The 22,464-nt window shown below is 38.2% G+C and overlaps 1 protein-coding gene across 22 annotated transcripts in view; it reads left to right on the forward strand.

The window, feature by feature from the left end:
* The window catches only part of MBNL1 (muscleblind like splicing regulator 1), a 207,223-nt gene that overhangs the window by 135,010 nt on the left and 49,749 nt on the right, over positions 1-22,464 (forward strand). The window contains exon 1 of one of the 22 annotated variants that reach the window (XM_086674552.1): positions 16,123-16,247. The exons of 19 other annotated variants lie outside the window; for them this stretch is intronic. The gene's annotated coding sequence lies outside the window, so the exon portion shown is untranslated. Of the gene's footprint in view, positions 1-16,122; positions 16,248-16,329; positions 16,349-17,928; positions 19,187-22,464 lie in introns of those variants that run through there. 2 more of the 22 variants (XM_086674553.1, XM_086674554.1) reach the window with 2 other exon arrangements.

The raw sequence follows: 22,464 nt of genomic DNA on the forward strand, positions 1-22,464 counted from the left end.
GGGAGCTACACTCCTCTCTATAATTGTGTTTTTCACATTTTATGTTCAAATGTAAATGACTAAAGAGAAAGCATGACATGTTCATATTTTTCATAGAACATATTAAAGCCTGTTTCTATGGCAACAACTTTTAATTGGCAAATCCCATTCTGTCACTACTCTCAAGCTTATTTTTCTTGGGTACACTGAATTGTTAGAAATGCTTCACAAAGTACAAGTTAGATTTGGCATTGTTCTTTGGCAAGAAAGGTGTTCACAGTCAAGGGTGTATTTTGTTTAATAATTTAGCTATAGTATGTTCTTGTGCTAGGTTGCTGTAGAGATGATACATCTATCCGGACAGCCTGTTGTGTATCAAGGAACCTGGGGAGGATTGATACAGACACTCGACTTGGAACTTGTGTTATTTCACAGAGGTGAAGTAGGCAACTGTCTCACCTGGCAGAAGGAACAGAGTTAGAAAAAAAAAAAAAATTAAAATCTTTTCGGGCTGTATTTCAGATGTTTAAAACAGTATAGCTGTGGTTCCTTATGGCCCTGACTTTAATACTATAGAGTAGATTGATTTATTAAAAACAAACATAGTTTGCTGCCTGTTTCTCATAAATTTTATCTCTTGAATCAATGCGGTGCAGAATGTTGAAGCAGGTATTTGGTATGTTGGTTTCAGCTACCGCAGTGTTATAAAAATAGATTAAGTAAACAGACACAGCAGGCCAGTGCAGCTTGGATTTTGAACTCTTCTGAGACCCAGTATAACTTTAATAGTGTATCAGTGTGGGGAGAAAGAAATATGAATCCCCAATGTAATTTTAATATTATATAATGAAAGAAGAATGATTTTTACAGCATGGAATCAGGTGTTGTAACTATTATAATTCTTTCAGAGAGCTTTATCTGAAAGCTTCAATTTTTAAGCTATTCTGGTCTACTATTCCGGTCTGCTGTGTATTTTTTTTTTTTTTTTTGCCTTTGCTATTTTTATATCACTGCAGTAGCATAACCCTGCACCAAGCACAAGACGGCATTGCAGTTGGTGTCGAATGTAAAACTGTTATTAAACGAAAGCTAAGAAAGCAGATCCTTGGAAAGAAGGGAATTGTCTACATTGAAGACTCACAATATTAAAATTAAATTTGTCTTCAAAAAATTAAAATATGAAAAGAGTAAATGACAGTGTATGTTTCCTCCTTCAAAAGTCGTGATTTCATATAGTCAGGCACTAAGATGTGTTTAGTCACCCCCTTTTAATTATTCTTCTCTTGTTGCAGATTTTCAGTAAAAGTGTTCCTTTCTTGTATGTGCTCTTTGTCTCCTAAAAGTGTTCTCATTGCATTTTTCATTAACAAATGACTGTGTTGTTTCATCAGAAGTCACAGAAAGCATTTATGTCTGAATAGTTCAGCCTCACCTTGGTAAAGTACCATTGTACCCTTCTAATCCACATATGTTTCCTGTGCAATTCTGATTCTCCTAATGGTAAAATTAAATATATATAGGAAACAAATAATGAATACTTGCTATCTGTGTGTGTAATAGGTATATGCATATACCTGCTCGTTTGTCTCCCGTAGCCTCAGAAAGCTGATTAAAGGTTACTATTAATTTATTTAAAGGCTGGTAAATCAACTTACAGGGCCATTCCCGAAATGCATGAGAGAAGTTAACAGTAAGAATAGAGATTAGGTGGCCTATAGCTGCCTAATTCTCTGAGCTCCATTCTCTGAGCTGTTGGCATTCAATATTGTTTTATAGGCTAACAGGATTTCCCTAGACTCTATACATTCATGTAGTTTTTGGATATTCAGGAACAATCCCTGTATTTGATTGTGTTGGTGCTTGGGAGGAAACTAAAGCCCTGTGCTCTGAGTAGGCTTGGTGACTCAGCTAGGGAGGGCACCTAATTGGCCACCCACCTCAGTACATGATTGTTGACTGTTCACATAAACAGCAAGTCTGATGAAGGGGGCACTTCCAAAGGCCTGGGGGACATAAAATTTTAAAATATCAAGGATCTTTTCATACCAGTACTGTACAAACAGGATTTGAAAAATGAAAAAAAAAAAATAGCAAAGATTAGTGAAGGCTTTTAGATTCAGCTTTCATAATCCTAAAAGTCCCAGTCTTGTAATTGAGTGGAACCACGTTCCTTCTATCTGCTTTCTACCCCCAGTTCCTATACTGAGAGCATCCGTCTAGGTCATGGGTGCTTCCGATTCCCAGTTCAGGTCTTACGTCTACCCACCTGCATCCAGTCCGGGGTTTATGTCTTTGAAGATGTACGACTAGACACCCTATGAGAAAAAGGTAGGGCTGAAGGGGGCGTAGAATCTTGTGGGAAATGGCCAGTGATTCTGGTTCAGAGACCTAGCAGTTGAAAGTTAAAGCCGGAAATCTGGAAACGTTTCACTGACAGTGTTTGGGAGGTATTCACTTTAGCACATCTCATAGTCTACATGTATATTACTTACATAGGTATATAGGTAAATGAACTAATGGAAACAGTATCTTTACTTCGTGAATCATGCTCTAAAATGAGGGAAGGGAGGAAAATTTGGTGATAATGGAGTCGTTTCTGAGTTACTGGAAAATATGAACGTAGACCTTAATAAAGATTAATAATAAACCTTTTGTGGTTTAGAGCCTAATTCACTTTCATTTATCCTTCCGAGTTCACATGAAATATTTTATAGACCTTGAATGGGGATTAATTTCCGCCCTTTATTTATCTCTGTGAATTGATCTCTTTGTGTACACATACGTACACAAACGTCCATGTCTCGCTCTCTGCACACACACAGACACACTCACACAGACACATACGTATAAATGGATGTAAATGGGTGGTAGTCCTCTGGTAACTTGGTCTGAGTGGAAATTAGGCATTTTGCCTTCTTTCTTGTATTGGTGCTGTGGAACAGCAGTGCAGGAGCTGTGACTGTGGAAAACCACCTCCCCGCCGCCACCCCCCCTCCCCCACTGCCACTTACCAGAACAATAAACCAAGGCCATCAAAATGCACTTATGTAAGAGAGAGACTGGAAAACTTTCACCTAACACATCCAGATAAACTTATAATAAGAACAATTATATTCTAGTGGTATTTTCTAGGTGCTAGGAATTGGCTTTATACAAACTTACATTTAACTCCTCATAAATCACATAGCAGGTAGATAGTATAGTTATTCCCATTTGATTGATGAGGAAACTGAGGCCCTGAGGTTTATGAGGTATTCATGAGGTCACAGGGTTGGTAAGTGACAGAGTGGGATTTGAACCCGAATGTATCTTTCTGCTTTTTGAGCACCCACTATCTAAGTACTGTGGAGGAATTTTGCAGCGTTTTACATATACAGGAAATCTTTCTTGGAGAAATTAAAGAATTTCCTAGAATGGATAATGATGGTCCCAAATTTGAAACACGAAGTCGTCACTTCTAGGAGCAAATGTGTTATGTAACGGTGTAAGCTTCTGTTCACAGGTTTCTGACATTACCCTTCAAACTCCTGACCTCCTTGCCACATCCCCATTTTTTTCCTTCCAGATCCTCATACCTGTAAACCTTCATCCTTCTGACCTTGTCGTTTGCATTTGAAAACTTGGTTCATACAACTTTCCCAAAAATCACACATGAACTGACAATGCTTCTTACTTACAGCTCTAGAAGACTTCTGAGAGGAAAGTTGATAGTATTTGGGGGCGTAATTTTGCATGTTTTTTATTCCCCGGGCATTTAGCTCCTGCCTGACATAGTTTGGTTTAGCATTCTGCTAAACATACACCAGGCATTATTTCAGTGGTGTTCCTATATAAAACACCTTGGCATAATTCACAATGAAAAACAGGGTATATCTGAGGGAAGAAAAATCAGATTTGATCGGCCAAGTGCTGACATCCTAATTGGAAGCAGTGAGAAGTAGCATACAATTGCCTCAGTCATGCTGAATCAGTTTGTCTATCCCCTTTCCATCCCCAACTCACAGGGAAGCGTATTTTTAAAATTCTGATGAATTCTGATTCTATTTTGGGTAGAAAGGCTAAATTTGCAGGGAATTGGTAATAAAGGATTGGCATTCTCTTAGCTTTTATCATCTGAATGAATTGCAAATGGTTCTTCAGAGTTTCTCTTACTGAGCATGGGTTACAAATATAGGGAGCATCAGTAAGTCCCTTCATTTGGTTAAAAAGAAAGCATGTTTACATTGTAAATAGCAAGTAGCGACACTGTGTGATAGAAATATCAACAAGAGGTCTTTAAAGATGGGCCTTATTTTTTAGGATATGGTTCCCTCCTTAGGTAATTCTGTATCCATATTAACAAGTAGTTCCCTTCTTACTGCTGCAGGATGTTTCTATTAAACCTTTCAGAGCTTCTTTCTGAGACAAAAATTGAAAGCTGTACTTGATATAGATCTAGTGCAGTGGTGTTAATGGGGGCAGAGTTGAAGTCATTGAGTCCATTGTACATATTTACATTTTGTGCTATTTCAAAACTCAGAAAACGAATGGAATGCTTTTGGAAACCAACCAGGCTTACACCTACTTTGCCTCTTTGAATAAACAACCACCCTAGAATTTCTGCTTTTGTTAAGCAGCAGCAAGAAATACAAAGCATTCAAAGTGTTAATCTTTAATTTGTGACTAATGTATGTTTGCTTGAACATTTATTCTTACCCATTCCCTTTCTGTTTTTGGCAAAATGACACGAGATACGCAGCAAGAAGGAACATATATTACCAAAGTAGCCTTTCAGAATATTTCAGCGTTCCACCAATACTGTCACATTCTTCTGGAAGGTTAGCTGCTCCCGCTTTTTGCAGTAACGTAAAGGAAACTTCATATAAGATGCAAGAGTATGCCTGATAATTCATCCGAGTTGAAAATCCCAAGGCCCTTTGTCTGCTTTTACCAGGAAACGTGCCTGTGCAGATGGCCTGTTGAATTTTCCAGCATTTTCCTGTGATATACAATTTGTTGCCTGAGATTCTAAGTTTCTAAAGTGCTGTTATCTTGTCTCTTTGAGGTACCTCCTAAAAGGAGTCCAGGATGCCTCGCCTAGATGTCAGAGGAGGGTGACCAAAGTCCTGTATGTAGTAAACGAGGCTGTCCTTCCAACGCAGCTCTTACTGGGCTGTCTCCCTGTCCTGTGTCATTCCTTCCTCAAATCCGCTTTATGTGAGCCTGTTTTCTTCATAGCTCTGAGATCCTACCAAGCAGTGACATTGTATTCCCAGTAAAGTAGGTATAGAAGGGGCTCCTGGACATTGAATGACTTGTAAATCAGTGACATAGATTACAAACACACGTTATCTTGCAGCTAGACTCTATCCTAGTGGATTGTTTGATCCAAGGCTGATCCCAGGTTCCAGAACATTTTTAAGGGGCATGATTATTCCAGTCCTTTCGTTTTCTTAGGGTTGAACCTACCACAGAATGGCAACAAATAGCTAGAAGTCTCGAGAACCATACTGGACTACTAGGTAAGAAAGCCACAGACTGATTTCCTTTTTCAAGAGAATGAATGGGTGGAATACAAAATCCTCTCCAGATCTGAAAAAATTTCCTTTAACTATTTGAGTCCAACTTTATTCATCCCCCCCCCTTTTTTTTAAATTTTTAACCATTCCTATTATTTATTTATTTATTTATTTATTTATTTATTTATTTATTTAGAGAGAATGACTAGGGAGAGGGGCAGAGGGAGAGAGAGAATCCCAAGTAGGCTCCACATGTGGAGCCTGATGCGGGGCTCAATCCCATGACCCTGGGATCATGACCTGAGTCAAAGTCAAGAGTCGGATGCTCACTGACTGAACCACTCATGTGCCCCTATTCCTTCCTCTTTTTGAGGAAGTTTCTCATGAAGTGAGATGCCACTGATGCCTCCCACATCTGATCTCTTTACTAGTGGAAATTGCATTTTGTGTTTCTTTTTCTATCTTCTGTCACCCAGCATAGTGATAAGCTAATAGGCAATGAATATATATTCATTAATAGATAGATGTAAAAACAAGGTATTAGCAAAATTGTAGATCTAGTTTCCTTTTTTCTATGTATGTACAACAGTTGGTGCAGTAAATTTGAATGTTACTTGCAAAGAAACGTCAGTTATTTGTAGAAATTGTTTTCTCAAAAGAATCGTTTTTTTTTTTCTTTTTTGGCCTCAATTCTTATAAGTACCACTTGTAGTAGGAGGCATAAAATGATTTTAAATATTGCTTTACCTGGGGCTCCTGGGTGGCTCAGTCGGTTAAGCGTCCGACTTCGGCTCAGGTCACGATCTCGCGGTCTGTGAGTTCAAGCCCCGCGTCGGGCTCTGGGCTGATGGCTCAGAGCCTGGAGCCTGCTTCCGATTCTGTGTCTCCCTCTCTCTCTGCCCCTCCCCCGTTCATACTCTGTCTCTCTCTGTCTCAAAAATAAATAAACGTTAAAAAAAATTTTTAAAAAAATAAATAAATATTGCTTTACCTAAGAACCTCTCTGAAAAATGGTGCCTAATTTATAGAGCTTTAACAGTTATTGAGAGTAACCAGTTTAGTATGAATCTGTTTTTATTACCAACATCCAGTTCATCCTACATGGTTTTCTAAGATGAACATATAGCTTTTAAAATCAAGAGTATCAGATAGATTTTCTTCACGACATCATCCAAAGCGAGAACCATTGACATCTGCTCTTATTTTTATAGTGGCAACACTAATACCTTGGGGCAAAATTGAGTTGTTTTTTTTTTTTTTTTTTCCCAAAGGGTAACAAAGACAACTTTGTTTATGGATTTCACACGAATTGACTATGACATATTGATATACAGTTAACAACAACTGACATAGTGAATTCATGTGAAATCCATAGTGTAACATAATGTGTATTGTGGCGACAGCTATGAGAAGTCTGACTGTGTTTATATATAATGAAAAGGGTCCTCAGAGATTGTTTTCTTAACTGATGCATTTTAAACACTACTGGCTATTTGAATTTCAACTTGATAGTATCTTTGTTCTAAATATAGCCTGCCAAGTTTGTTTATACAGTACGTAGAAATCAGGCTGATGAGTCTCCATTGTTTTAATTATTCTGTGACTTTGTACAAATTACTTAATTTCACAGGCTCTCAGAATTCTTGTCAGCAAATGGGAGAAGAGGGTAACAGTATTTATTTAACGCTTTGGCTCAGTGTGAGCTGAGAGAAACCAGGCTTTACCCTCATGGATCTTATATCCCTAGTGGAATCATTCAGTCAGTAAGAAAACATATAAATAAGCACCATAAGAACAGGATGACCAGTGCTCTGAGGGAAATACACAGGAGCAGTAGTCCGATGGAGTCTGGTTCTGGGAGGACTTTAGCTGAGTAGATTCTATCTACTTCTCAGTCTGGAAGCACATAGACAATGAATGATACTGTCTTTTCCCTTTATCATCCACAGTTTATTTCTTACTTTCTATGTAACCATTGTGTTCATAATTTATAAAACAAAAAATATGGATGGGTAGCTTTTATTTTGTTTTATAAATCTAAGATTTCCAAGCAGATACTTAATGCTCCAGGGTTAATAAGAGTGAGTAGGTACATTTTCATCTCTTCACAGGGTAATATGAATTATTGTAAACTCAGGTATCATATGGCAGTCCTGATTGTTGTTGAAGTCTGTTTTTCTTCTCTGCCCTTTTGGTATATAATACATTTCACGGAGCACATTGGTGTGCTAGCTTACCTTTAACCCGCTTGAACAGATTAGTGCTACTGTTTTGTCTTAGATTGTTAGGTACCATAAAACCACAGGAACCGCCATTACTCTTGAATTTGTTTAATGAGTGCAGATCTTTCTATACCCTTATGACTTAGGTCATCTTTACCATGAGTGTCTTCCTGAAATTCAAGTAGTCCTCAGCAAAGACATCCAGTGAATGGATTAACCTTGCTTATAAAGTAGATTTCCAAACTAGGCGTTTAGATTACTTCCGCTTACTTCGCTTTGTCAACCTTAAAAATTAAACAATGAAGGTTACTGAGCAGCAAATTAGTTTATTTGGAAATAGCAAAGGAATTTCAATTCAAAATAGGCAAACTCTGGCGAACCGTTGGCAAGTCTGGAGAACAAAAGGAGGAGAGCATCCCTTTATAGAGGGAAGGAGGAAGTTGGGAGGCGTTGTTTTGAACAAAAGTTTATTGGAGGAAAATGAGAGTTCCTAATGATGACGGCTTCTCATTGGCAGCAGGCGAGGGCAGCTTACTGTTGCCAGGCAGAGAGGAAATCTTCCTTCTGCCTCCTGAAATATGCAGGCTGACCAGGTGACAGTGCAGGAGAGCTCCCCCTTAATGGCTTCCCGACTCCATTTTGAATGAGGTTTCCTTTTCTCACTTTCACAGCCTGAACTCTCTGTGAATATACCTCCCCTGAATAAAGCATTCATCTCTCTTAGGCCAGTGAGAGAGTGGCTGTTTAGCCACTGGCTGTCGAATGTTCTGAAATCCCACCCGTGTGCTATTTACCACTTAGACCCTCTGGCTGTTTGGATTACTGGGAAGCCGCCTGTGTTACAGAGGAAATAATCCTCCAACTTGGTATCAGACCTAAATTTGAGACTTAAACTTTTTTTGCTACTTCTGTGATCTTGGGCAAGTCATTTCACCTCTCTTTGGGAGCCTTAAGTACTTAGCTACTCGTTTGATCATTGTGAAGTTAATTGAAAAAGCATGTGAAAATGATTCCCAGAGTGTTTTCCTCTGCACGTTGTCCACTTCGGTTCACTTCACAGTATGAAGGACACTTCATAGTATTGATCATATGTTCTCTGATGGTTACCTTGTGTTAGGCTTTATGGTCTGGCCCACCCCACCTTTTCTTCTCGTACGAATTTCACATTTGATTTTTGGGTTTTTGGGTAGGCCGCCAGGTAAAAGAGAGAGAAGTGGATTAAAATTCTCAGAAAGAAAGTTTGGGGATTACCTGTTTGTTTAAATGAACCATCTGTTCATTTGTGTGAGCAGTGTGTTATTTATGAAAACGGAGGTATAAGAAATGATTTATGGTAAATTGACAGATGTTTTTGCGTTAGTGGACCCACAGAAATATATTGAAGAAAAACGTGGAGAATAGGGAGGGGTATAACATGTTAATAAATGTATCATTGGAAAGACAACAAAAGGAGAAATGACAGAACGTTTCCCACAATAAATAGTGAGCTGGCAGGACTATACAAGGAGGAGATACAGTCAGACAGTGCTGTTAAGCCCATGTAATAGAGTATGTGATGTACTGTTAAAAATGGATGATCTCATCTGAAAGTTTCCCCAACTTTAGAAAATCCGGCAGATAAGAACATTGCCATTCGTTTTTATTTTTATTTATTTTTAATCTATTTATTTTGAGAGAGAGAGAGAGAGAGAGCTGGAGGGCAAGCACGAGGGGGGAGGGGCAGAGAAGAAGGGAGAGAGAGAATCCCAAGCAGGATCTGTGCTGTCAGCATGGAGCGCGACGTATGGCCATATGGCTCAAACTCACGAACCGTGAGATTATGACCTGAACCAAAATCAAGAGTCGGATGCTTAACTTCCTGAGCCACCCAGGTGCCCCAAGAACGTTGTCATTCTGAGAGCTGTTCAGTCTCAAATGATTGATAAAATGCTGTAAACATAAATAAGACTGTTGATAATTTGTAAAATTTTACTTGAATTGTTTTAAGGTATTTCTTGGTCCTTTCATGGTGCTCTGTTTAATCTTTCCTTAAAATAACTCCATTGATGGATACATTATCAGTCTTTTCCTGCTGTGTGCTGCATGGGCGCCAGTAATTTCATCACTCCCTCATGGTCGTGGGGGCAGGGGAACCTACCCCCTGCCCCATGTAAGCTAGTATACTTCAGCAAAACCCTGGCAGTTTATAATGTAGAATATGGATTGTAAATAGAATTAGTTTTTGTTTGTATAATCAGTCCACTTGATTATCAATTTTATTCTCTTCCAGAGAGTGATATTAAAAAAAAAAAAAAACCTCCCTTGCTAAATGGTCTTTGTCAGAGCACAGTTTATTTAAAATATAATCAAAACAAACCAAAAACAGTTGTCCTAATTACAGTACAAGAGAAATTTATTATAAATTGGGAACCACAACTTTTTAAATGAAATCTGAAATTATTTTGACTTTTAGGTAAGTGCTAACAATGAAATGAAATAAAACAAAACATAATCTTAGAAAGAACTAAAAATAGTTGCATGTAGAGACTTAAACTTGTTTTGGATAATTTGAAACTTAATCACATGATTATGACTCACTGGAATAGTTTTAGAAAAATTGTGTAGAAGGTAGGCATATATACTGATTATTCTTTTTATGTTAGTGCATTTACTACACCGATTTAGAAAAATTTCTTTTAATTTTAAAAAGGCTTTCATATTTGGTTTTGTGATATTGTAAAATTATCTTAGGGTGGGTAGCATGATTGTTATTTTAAAATATTAAAGATGAATATGGCACATTCAGAAAACCTACATTAAAATCATCAATATCAGCTACTGGGAGAATAAAATGAGGCAAATGTGAACTTTGTTTTTTGTTGCTTTGGTTTTTACAAAATCAGGAAAAATGTAATTCTGAGCAGTGCTTCAGAATTTTTGTCAAGCTACCTACCAAATTCACACTTCTAAGTGACCTTTCCAATCTGAGTAATTACTATTTACTCTTTCCCGATGTGATTGTAGTGTGGAGTCCAGTTTTTATCTTGGTACAACAAAACAGTGAAACAGAATGATGGGCTAATGATTGAACCAGAAATTTGCTATTAAGCTGCAAGAAATTGTAAAATAATAAAGCTTAATTTGGCAGTTGGTCAATAAGCAATTTTCAAAACATTACCAGATGTTGAAAAACGCACTGTTCTAGATGTGTTTGGAAGTTAGACATATAGATAAGGTATGTTACATGTATTTATATTATGTCTATTAAGCATGTATTGTATGTATATTATGTAATATATATTTTGCTTTGTAAGACTCCTATCTGACTTAACACCTATTATGAGCCTGACACTATTCTAGGTATTCTTATTTTGGGAATGCAACTTGGAAGATAAAGTCTTGATTTTACCTTCATTGAGCCTGGTCTGGTGAAGGAAACAGGCAGCTGACATTTAATTGTGATAAAGTGTAATGAATGCTGTGGAATCAGCCAGAACATTAAACAAAGATGAAGTTAAAAAAGAAAAAAGAAAAAGAAAAAAAAGAAAAGAGAAACTTCCTGAAGGAAGTGACATTAACTGGAGACTCTTAACTCTATAACTAGAAGTTAGCCAGTCCAAAAAAAACCTGGAAGGGCAGAGTATTTTAATAACTGAATCTGCATGGTCAAAGTGATGTCCTGTGACAGTCACTGAACTCAGTTCAGTTTACTGTGGTTGGGAGGGGGGGGTGGGGAGTTGGCACGCATTAGAATAGGAGTGGGGTGAGAGATTGTGAAAAAAAATGAGTCTGGGAGATTATCTGGAGAATGGTCAGTTCTGTGTCAAGTCTTGCCTGGACTGTCAAAATAATTACTTAATTGGTGTCCCCTCCTCGGCCACTTCAGGAGCCCTTGGACTCCTATCTGACGGATTCATGAAGTACAGCTTTGCTGATGCGCTGATGATACCCCTGGCCCGTCAGTGGCTCTGCTTGGCCCTTAAAAGGAAGTAGACAATCTGTAACTCAGTTTTAAAAACTGTCCTCAAACTAGAGTCAGACTACTTTTCATACTTATTTCTCACTTAATAATGCATGTATTATTTGTCATTGATGCTTCAGACTATTCTATTTCCTCTACCTGGATATCTTTTCTAATGCTTCATGTTTAAATTCCACCTGTTCTTCAAAGCTGTTATCTGATTCTTCTAAATGGAAGCATTGTCTTTTTTTTCCCTCAAGTTATGAGAACTCTTTATCTGAATGTTCCTTATCACCCTTTCTGTCTTCTATCCTTACCTAGTTATTTACATACATGTCTTATGTCCCTTCATGGAATATGTCTGATTCATTTATTGTCTCCGCTGGCCCATAGCATGGAACATATGAGAGCTGTCAGCAAATAGATGGTGAATAAATGTTTAAATGAGTTATTCTAGAAGATATTAAGATTTAATATGAAGTATATTCAAAGTAACACTTTGATAACACTTGACAAGGCAACAGCTTGCCCTTCCTTCCTCCTTCCTTCCTTCCTTCCTTCCTTCCTTCCTTCCTTCCTTCCTTATCCATTCATTTCCTATCTTCTAGCTTACTCTTCAGTTTGATTAGGAGACAACGATCAGTTCTCCTTTTTCCTTTCCCTTTCATTCGTGTCCACATATGTGTGTCTGTGAACATGAACTATATTTCTTATCAAGATATAAATCTAGTTATTTTAGAACAATTTCATAGACCTTGTATGCTCTGTTATGTTTGCAGGAAACACAAAGAAACCCTTCTGTTTAACTTTTGATAATTTCTAATGGGGGCAGCACATATTAATTTCCAGTTTCTATCCCTGGATTATAGTAAAATCATGTGTTGTATCTGCAGGCAAACAGCAACAACAAATTAAAGTTGCCCCCAGGCCCTAGATTGTCTATATCCCGCCTACCCATTGGGCGGATGCATGCTAACTCTGACGTGTCTAGTACTTCCTAACTTCACCACTTCACATTGGTGGGGCCTTTCATGGGATATTTAACCTCTGAGAGCTTCCGTTTCCTCATTTGTCATACATAGGAGGCTAAGAAGAATCACTTTTGGGATTGCCTTGAGGGTAAATGATGGGTATTATTATGAAAGTTAACAACAGACCCCTGAATTACCCCTGAATAGGACACAGAGGAGGTCACCCTTACAGAAAGGATTCTATCCATTGTAATGGTCTTCCAAAGCAAAATGCAGTAATCCTGTGGAGACCTCTTATCTTCTTATTTGAAAATTTATGACATACTAGTTTACCTTCATAAACCTTTACTGCAGCTATAAAAACTTTAACATAGACGACTTATAATTGAGTCACAAAAGCGATACTGTCAAGATAACATAGGAGCCGCCTAAGACCTCTAGCCTCCAAAGGATGAGAATGAAAGGAAATGTCTAGGACCATGCAATCAATATCTTTGGTACACTCTTTCCTTAGTGTACCATCAATGTTGAGAATAATACTTAAGGGCTGCTCTCATGGATACATTGATGATGTGGATCCCTTTGACCCTCTTTTTCTTATGAGCTCTTTGCTTCCTGTGAACAAGGTGTTCAGAAACAGGTGGTGCTGGTTTGAGGCATCGTCCTACGACTCTATGCCCAAGGGAACAAAAGACAGCAGCTCCTTTGGTGCAGTCCCTTGTCCTTTCTACCACTGAATAGGAAAGGAGCTGTGAAGAAAACAGTCTAGAGACAGAAATATCAATTAAGGAATAGTCAGATGACATTAGCAGTTGTCCTGGAGTTATTGGCCAATACCGGTTTTACAAGAACTATGGAAAAGGTTGTAATTGATGTGTATATGAGAATGCAGGTTGGTATATATAGACTAACCAATGGTCCTGAGAGTAGCAATCATTAGAATCATCTGAGAGCTTGCCTGGGATCCAGCCAAGATCAATTAAGTCAGAATTTCTGGGGGTGGATGCTGGGTATAGAAATTTATTATTTATAACGTGCAGCCATGATTGAGGACCAATGGCCTAGGCCTTACAGTATTGTCGCAGTGAGATGATAGCTGGGACATCGGAAATGCCCTCCCGTCTCTTAAATTGCTTATTCATTCTACAAACATTTACTAAAAATGCTTAGGTTGCTAAGTTAGATTTAGCCCTGTCTTTAACAAGTTCTTAATCTAAAGGGGTAGACAGACTTGTAGAAATTACCTGTAATACAATTTGACAGGTGCTGAATTCACTACAGTGAGTTTATTCTATCTGGCAGGAAAGTAAAGAGGAGGAAGGGAGGGACAGTGAGAGAGAAAATGTCCCCAGAAAGTGACATTTGAAAGGGTCACCTCTCATAATTAAATTTAACTTAGGAAAATGATTCGCTGTTATTACCTACTCCTTTTAAAATACAGATGCCCAGTCTCCTAATGGTAAGAGAAATGAGCAGTAGTTGAATCTTACCTTGGGCATTGGGAAAGCTTTCTCATAACCACCCAGGAGTTATGTTAGTTGGATACAATTTCACACATGAAGGCGCTGTTTGGGCTGGAAGTTGAGTACCTGCATGAGGTCACATAGCTAGTGGGGGGGGAGGTCCGGTGAATCCAGGTCTCCCTGGCTCCCCTGGATGTTTTTGGGCTGGACTATACATTTGCCATCTTCAGCCATGAGAGGCTTAGTGTGAGTTCTTTAGAAGAGATTCTGTCTCGATGGTGAGCTGAAGGAGTATGGAAAAGAGGAGGTTGAGGGAAGAGAAAGGATGTTTTCAAGCGTGTCCAGAGATACGGGCTGAATAGCAGGAAGCAGGGGCTGCAAGGTTGTAAAGAACGTGCTAGGAGACTGAGAAAGTAATTTCTATTTCCTGAGTACCAGAACACAGTCGAGGCCCTTGTGTACATTCTCTCCTTTAATACTTACAACATGCCTAGGATGGTATTCTTATCTTCATTTTTATAGAAGAGGAAGTTGAGGTTTAGTGAGGTTGAATAGTTAATGCAAAATCTCACTGCTAATAAATATCAAAGTTGACATTTGAACAAACAACTCTGATTTCCAGCTCATGTGATGTTAACCATTGAGCTGGGGCTCAATTGCTTTTTTTATGTCAAGTCCTGGGACATTTCCTGTGTGCAGATCTCTAAGGCCTGTAGATGAGAAGCTTATGCCTAATGAGCCAAGGACAAAGATAAATCCAACAAGTGCAATATCTTATCTGGGTGGGAGCAGAGTACAAAGATGTGGTTTGGTAACGGTAGTAAGAAGTTACCTGAAAAAGGAACAGATGGGAGGAGACTAGGGAAAAAGGGAAATATAAATTGATGAAGAGAAAATGGGACTGTAGTTTGCGAGTTGAGAGAGGTCCTGGAGAAGATGCAGAAGAAATCTTTGAGAACGTTATTGGACAGATTATCTTCTATTCTGAAATATAGGCAGGACTCATTCACTTAGCAAACAGTTGTTGGGCTTATTGGCCTGGCCTAGCTGGTGGGCACAAGGTTGAGTCAGGACATTGCCTTCTGGAGGCAGTGGGCATGGGAAGAAGGTGTGTAAAAATGCAAAAAATGCACAGTAAAGCCGTGTGATACTGTTAGGAGAGAGGCATGTACGAAGTGCCAAGGAAGGTAAACATCCATTGCTACTAACCACCACTTGCTTTAGCCAGGGGTAGCGCGTAAAATCCTTGCATACGTTGCTTTACCCACTGCACCCAAGCCTGGAGTTTAGCAGATCTGGGCTTTCGGCCTAAATGTTGTTGATATGATAGCAAGAGAAAAACATCATGTGACAGCAGCCTGTGCTTTTCCCTCTTAGGTTCACATTCCGGCTTATTAAAAACCAGTGTTGCCATGGCTGACATTCCTGGGAGGCCCAACATCTCCATACTTTGCATCTTAAATAAACACTTAAGAATACGCTTTGCAGCCTCTGATCGCCTTTTAAAACAGAGCAACCTTGTGATGATTAAGCTTTTTCAAGGGCCTGCGTTTAAGTGATGACTTCAGTACCCTTTTGTCTTAAAGAGTCATCTTATAGACGTTTGTAAGAGTTCCATAGTTCCCAGACATCTCTTTTCACTTGTTTGTTTATTGGTAACATGCATCCGTTCTCACAAAGCTACCGAAGGATACTAGAACATGAATTCCTTCTCAAAATTCTTTCTCATAATTCTCTCCCATTGTATCCCCAGTGGCAATTTTTAAGGAACTTTTGTTGAGTGTCGTTTCTTTATAGATATTTGGGGACCTGCCTTAGAAAGCCAGTGGAATTCGGTGGGGGTAGAAGTAGGGTGATAGAAGAAGACAGGCTCAGATCACCTGTGTGGTGATACTGCTTTTTTTATTCAAGATTTTTTTTTCGCCCTTCCTGCCTATGCTGCTGCAGTCAGCATCCAATAGAGATGTGTTTTGGGCTCGTGAGCCAATTGTCTTTCTCCTCGCTGCAGCCTGAAGTCTGAGAGAGGGCTGATGGCTGTGCACAATTTTAGCAAATTGTCATGGGGACGTGGGGGGAGGGGCGTGCTTCACCCACAGGAACAGAGCCAGTGTCATTGAGCACATTTTGTTCAAGTACAAAGTTGATCTGTCTGAAGGAGACAGTGGTCAGCAGTGGTAAGGACCTTTGTCGCCTCACCTTTTCTTCGTTGCTCTGTCATTGTTGTTTATGTGAAGAAATAGCATTTAATCGCTGGACTTGAAACCAAATCTGTGAGGTCAGCAAACGACAGCATTTATTTTCAGTTAGGGAATCCCAGAGGTTACAGAGGAGTCTGAATGAAAAACTGGGGAGAGAAAAGGTGTCTGATATTTGGCAAAGACAATGACATCTCTGAAAGATTAGAAAACAGTATAGTGCAATAATTTCTGCATGTAATTGACAAACAAAATTTCGGACATCTGTTACAGTTGAGAAAATTATCTAAGCACTCCTCATATGCGTAGTATATACTCTCCCAACTAGTGGACACGGATGAAAGATTTGCAAAGGAAATGTTGAAATGGGACTTTGAAAATATCGCATGATATTGTTCTTTAAAGTTTATCATAGCTAATAAAAATGTTATTTAGATATGTAAAAATATATTGGTAGGCACGTATATCTAGAAAGTACAAATATAGCAAATGCCTCATAAATACAAGGTAGCGTTGTTATTATTCTTGAGCTGACTTCACCAAAATGTTTTGCCTCTTTGATTTCCTTTAGTTTCTGTTATACTGCTGAATAAGAAGACTTGCCCCTTAAAACCTGCCATCCTTTCAATATCACTTATGTTTTTCATTTTATATATATGTAAATAATTTATATATATAAAAATATATGTGTACGGTTATATATGTTTAAATATACATTTATATATTTAAAGGTATGTTTATATAAATATACATTTATATATGTGTATATGTAAATATATATATTTATGTATATATGTGTATATATAAACATATATTTATGTATATTATGTAAATATGTATTTACACGTTTATACATTTATGTTTTTATAAATATACATTTATGCATTTATATTAATATGCATTTATACATGTTTATATGTATATAAAGAATATATACCTTTTTTCTATATAAAATCACCTTTTCGTTGGGGCGCCTGGGTGACTCAGTCGGTTAAGTGTCCGACTTCAGCTCAGGTCGTGATCTCGCGGTCTGTGGGTTCGAGCCCCGCGTCGGGCTCTGTGCTGATAGCTCAGAGCCTGGAGCCTGTTTCAGATTCTGTGTCTCCCTCTCTCTGACCCTCCCCCGTTCATGCTCTGTCTCTCTCTCTCTCAAAAATAAACGTTAAAAAATAAATTTAAAATCACCTTTTCGGGTCACCTGGGTGGCTCAGTTGGTAAAGTGTCCGACTTTAGCTCAGGTCGTGATCTCGCGGTCTGTGGGTTCGAGCCCCATGTGCTGACAGCTCAGAGCCTGGAGACTGCTTTGGATTCTGTGTCTCCCTCTCTCTCTGCCCCTCCCCTGCTCTCGCATGTGCTCTCTCTCTCTCTCTCTCCTCTCAAAAAAATAAACATTAAAAATTTATTGAAATCACCTTTTCTTTATCTGTGATATATCCGATATCCATTGGTATATCCATTGATATACCCAAACATCCATTTGCGATGTATCCAAATCACAGAGACCCATCAGGGGACTCCATAGATAATCCAAGAAATCTCTTGCCTCTCTAGGTGTCTAAATGAAGTGGATAGCGTGAAGTAAAATTTTAACTTGTTTGGTGTTCACTTGTTTACTACTATTGATTCTGTAAGTCCTGCTGAGGGAGAAAAAAAAAATGAATGACAGATGAACTGAAATTTATAAGGGAATCTCCTGGTTTCCGTTACACGGAAATACTGCATGGATTCGTCTTCTCAGAAATTAGTGGTTTATACTGTGAAACAACTTTTCCTTTGTAGAACTCAAAGGGGTTTGAAGCATTCCTTCAGTTCTGACATATTCTGGCTAGAGTCATCTATGTTTTAGTGTCAGCGTGATTAGAAAAACATACATACGCACATACATACGTACTTGAGCATGTCAAAGTGGTCATCAGTATGAAGGCATACTTCCAGCATAGTGGTGAAGAGTGCCAACTCTATGGTTAGACTGCCTCCGTCTAGTTATGTGCTCTTGGACAAGGAACCGTCCCCCTCCCAACACACACACCTTTGGAGGGGTATTTAAAGATGGGAACTTCTGCTTTGCCAGTGTAGCAGGAACTGGAATAGGTCTATAAAGGACTGCTCAAACAAGTTTTCCAACAGATTGTTCAGGAAAAAGTCTAGGCATTTGACCTAAGAAATTTATCTTTTTTTAACCCTCAGGAAATCCGTAGAAATATAATAAATACATACTGTCATGTTGTAATCCACATAACAATGGTATGATGAATTGGGTACTATTTGTAAAACATTTTGTGTTTCTCAATTGAAAGGCATGCACTACAAATAGAGCACTAAATTTTATTATGTAAATGCTAGGGTTTTTAATTATCAGCCAGGATTGGAGAGTGCCTGATTTGGAGGCTGTAAAACTTCAGAAGTGTTTCTGCTACAAATAGTTTAGAAGTCTGACAGTTGCTGCACGGAGAAAATAATGAAGCAATTGAAAAAATAATAGAAACATAGTGATCTGGCATTTCCAATTTTATGATGCCATAAAAAAGCAGCCAAGATATGTTGGACTGTTTAATGATGCTGGCACCTACCAAATGTCACTGGGCTTTCACAAGGTCATGGAGACTCTGGTTTGACTCAGGGAGGTTGGCCAGACCCATGTTGGGAACGCAGGAAGACCGTGGAATAGGTGGAGACAGTAGGTGCCAATTAAACCCTTCATAGCACTTCATGCAGTAAGTTACACACTTTTGTGGGAGTCTGTGCGGTGGAGGAGGCCCCGGGTAGAATGAAGAAGCGAGCCCATTTCTTCTTCTGGCATGCTGTCGTAAGCATTTCTTCACAGGAGATCTTTGTGGGCCCTCACTGGGGAGGCTGAAGTTTCTCCAGAGGACTATTTGCTAACACTGTGCGCTTGTCATACTGTTGCTGTCACAGTTGTACGTATCCGTGATCTCTCACTGACAAAAGCTGCTTGGAGAAAGGAGTGGTGTTTTTGTAACAAGAATGTGTGTGATTGTGTTTCCTTTTTCCCCTTTTCTGCCTCCTCTGGCTCCTAGGCATTACGTAATACTTCTCTAGATGTGTAGAGTTTCAGTTAGGCCGTTTTCAAGATGATTAATGGGAGTTGTGCAATTAAAGCTCGTAAGTTCTCTGGGAAAAAAGTCATAGTATCCCGATGTTTGAGTTAGAGTGCACGGAGTTTGCGTCAGCATTCAGGATATTTTGGGATATTGTAAATGTCACTATTGGTTTTAATGTCCAGGCATCTCCAGCATCACACTTAGGAATGTTCTATGAAGTAGTGCCTAGCACACCCTATGAACATGAGCTAGAAGTGTCTAACCTAAAATTGCTGCTTTGAGTTCACATTAGACTTTGATGAAAAGGTGTTTAACACAAGTGAAACAGTCTGTTAACATTCTTCCACGTTCTTTGAGGCCGTGGCAAAATGACAGATTTAAACTCAATAGATTGTGTATGTACCTGTGTTTGTATTTTTCTTTCTTTCTTGTTCTGGCAGTCTCAAACGTTCTTAAGCCACAGTCAGTGTGTATGTGAACATGAGCTTTCAATGGGATCAAGAAAGGGAAAAATTTAAGTTGGCTTTCTGTTGTGTTTCATTTGAAAATATGTTGTATATGGGGTAAAATAACTTAAAAGAAATTGAGAATATTTCAGTAAAAATACATGCATAGATTTCTGCTTTTCTCTCTCACTGATAAGAGAAATTTTTCCCAGCTCTTGTGTTGACCTGAGCTCAAAGCATTTGGCCTTATGTTGATTGGATGAATGTAGAAAGTTAAGCTTCAAATATTGATTAGTGTTGTGCTGTTTACGTCATGTTAAGTTTAGAAGACTACTGATTAAATACCTAGGAAAATAAAGGGAGAATTGACTCCTTTCTTCATGTTCTCTGAGAATTCTAAGCATTTGTTCCTGGTGTTACCTGAAAGTCCAATGAGGAAATTCAAACAGGAGAAATAGTGTTTGGCTTAAGAATATTTTCTTGCCTTTCCACATGATAAAATCTGAAATAGATACAGGGTGAAAAAGAAATCCCATTTTGTTTTCTGGATTAAAGCATGATAATATTTGAGAATAAAAAGTGAATAGGAAAATTACTCTTAATATGTGAATATTATATATTTACTATTTAAAATATACTACTTGAATATAGTAAAACATAATATTGGTTTATTAAGAGTATATATACTGTGTGTGTTTGTAATATAGTATAGTATACTCTTTATGAAACACAACACAATAAAACAATAACATAAAATCAGTAAAAATCTTCATGGAGACATTCTAAGAAAAACAATGAAAATATCCTTTCGACTACATTAGGAATTTATACAAATGATAGTTAAGTGTCCCTTTAGGTTTTATTCTGTCACTTTCTAAAAGTCCTTATGTGGGGGCGCCTGGGTGGCTCAGTCGGTTAAGCGGCCGACTTCGGCTCAGGTCATGATCTCGCGGTCCGTGAGTTCTAGCCCCACGTCGGGCTCTGTGCTGACGGCTCAGAGCCTGGAGCCTGCTTCAGATTCTGTGTCTCCTTCTCTCTGACCCTCCCCTGTTCATGCTCTGTCTCTCCCTGTCTCAAAAATAAATAAACGTTAAAAAAAAAAATTAAAAGTCCTTACGTGTTTTTCCAAGTAAAACATGAAATACAAATTTTAAATCTAATATTCTATGTTTCTTAAATTTGCAACAAGAGCAGAATTGCCAGTTTGTAATACATATGCTGCTTTTAGAAATAGGTACATAATTGCAGTGAGTATATATGTGTGTGTATATATATAATGATTTACGTACATGTGTATACATTTGCATAGGACTAAAAACAACATTATGCACTGGGTCCACCAGAATTCAGGTGGTGGTCAGAAATTGTTAATTATTTTTCTGAGTTATCTGGCTACTTAATTTATCTTCCTCAGTAGCTTCTTTTTCAAAGTAAGGGGTATATGTCTCACTTTTATTTATCCTGAAATGACTTTCTGTAGGGAAGTAAAACTTTAAAAAATATACGTCAGCCTATCTGGTATTGTAGTTAACAGGTGAATGACACTATTAGTATGATTTTGGAATATAATTATTTACTTTTTTTTTGTATACCACAGTCTGTATTTGCTTCCATTTAAAATAAAAGACAAATAAACACTGAAATTCACATATTCATACCTTGAGAATTTTTAGAAGCTGCAGCTATTAGAATTTGGCAAAATTAGAAGGAATAACTGGTCAACCACCCACTCTTTTTGAGTCCAGTTTTATAGTAAAAATCTATTATCTTATGTTTGAGAAAGCTTCCAGACACTTACATGTAAGTATGAAGATATTTAAAGCTAATTACAAATAGCTTTGGGTTGGCAGTTTTAATTATGTGTGTTCCTTTTCTGGACTGAATGTTTGTGCCCCCTTAAAATTCTTATGTTGAAGCTCTATTTCCCCTGTGGCTATATTTGAAGATGGGGCTTCTAAGGAAATAATTAAGGTTAAAGTCAGAAGAGTGGGACTCTGATCTGATAGGATTAATGTCCTTGTAAGAGATGCCAGGGAACAAACTTTCTCTTCTTGTGCATGCATCAAGGAAAGGCTGTACGATTAGAATAGCAAGACGATAGCTGTCTGCAAGCCAGAAAGCACTCTTACAAGAAACTGTGAGAAAATAAATTCCTCTTGTTTAAATCAGTTGATCTATGGTATTTTGTTGTTACAGCCAAAGCAGACTAATGTAGCCCCCAGTAAATTCCATTAGGTATAAAACAGTGGTTGACTTTTTACTGGAGATGGTTTTGCATCTCCCTCACCCCCCAGGAACATTGGCAGTATTTAGAGACGATTTTCATTGTCATAACTGAGGACGGGAGTGTGACAGGCATCTAGCAAGCCAGGCATGCTGCTAAGCATCCTACAATGTACAGAACAGCTCCGCAACAAAGCCTATATGATCCAAAATGTCAATAGGGCTGAGATTTGGAGACCTTGAGATTCCTTTTAGGATGTATTTGTTCCTGTATTTGTTCCTGTAAGCTAGAGCAAGTCCTTTATGGAGGCAAGTAGATTGTAAGGAAACATACATCTAAGACCAACACAACATACCTGTGTGTTAAGTACAGTTATCTTATTTTCAATATTTTCAAGCCAGTAAATTCATTTCTAGAGTTAAACTCATATTCACCTAAATGAAAACAAAACAGTGTATATGGGT

Source organism: Puma concolor, chromosome C2 (assembly GCF_028749965.1).
Source record: "Puma concolor isolate L17-30 chromosome C2, mPumCon1.1.hap2, whole genome shotgun sequence".
NCBI classification, from domain to species: Eukaryota; Metazoa; Chordata; class Mammalia; order Carnivora; family Felidae; genus Puma; species Puma concolor.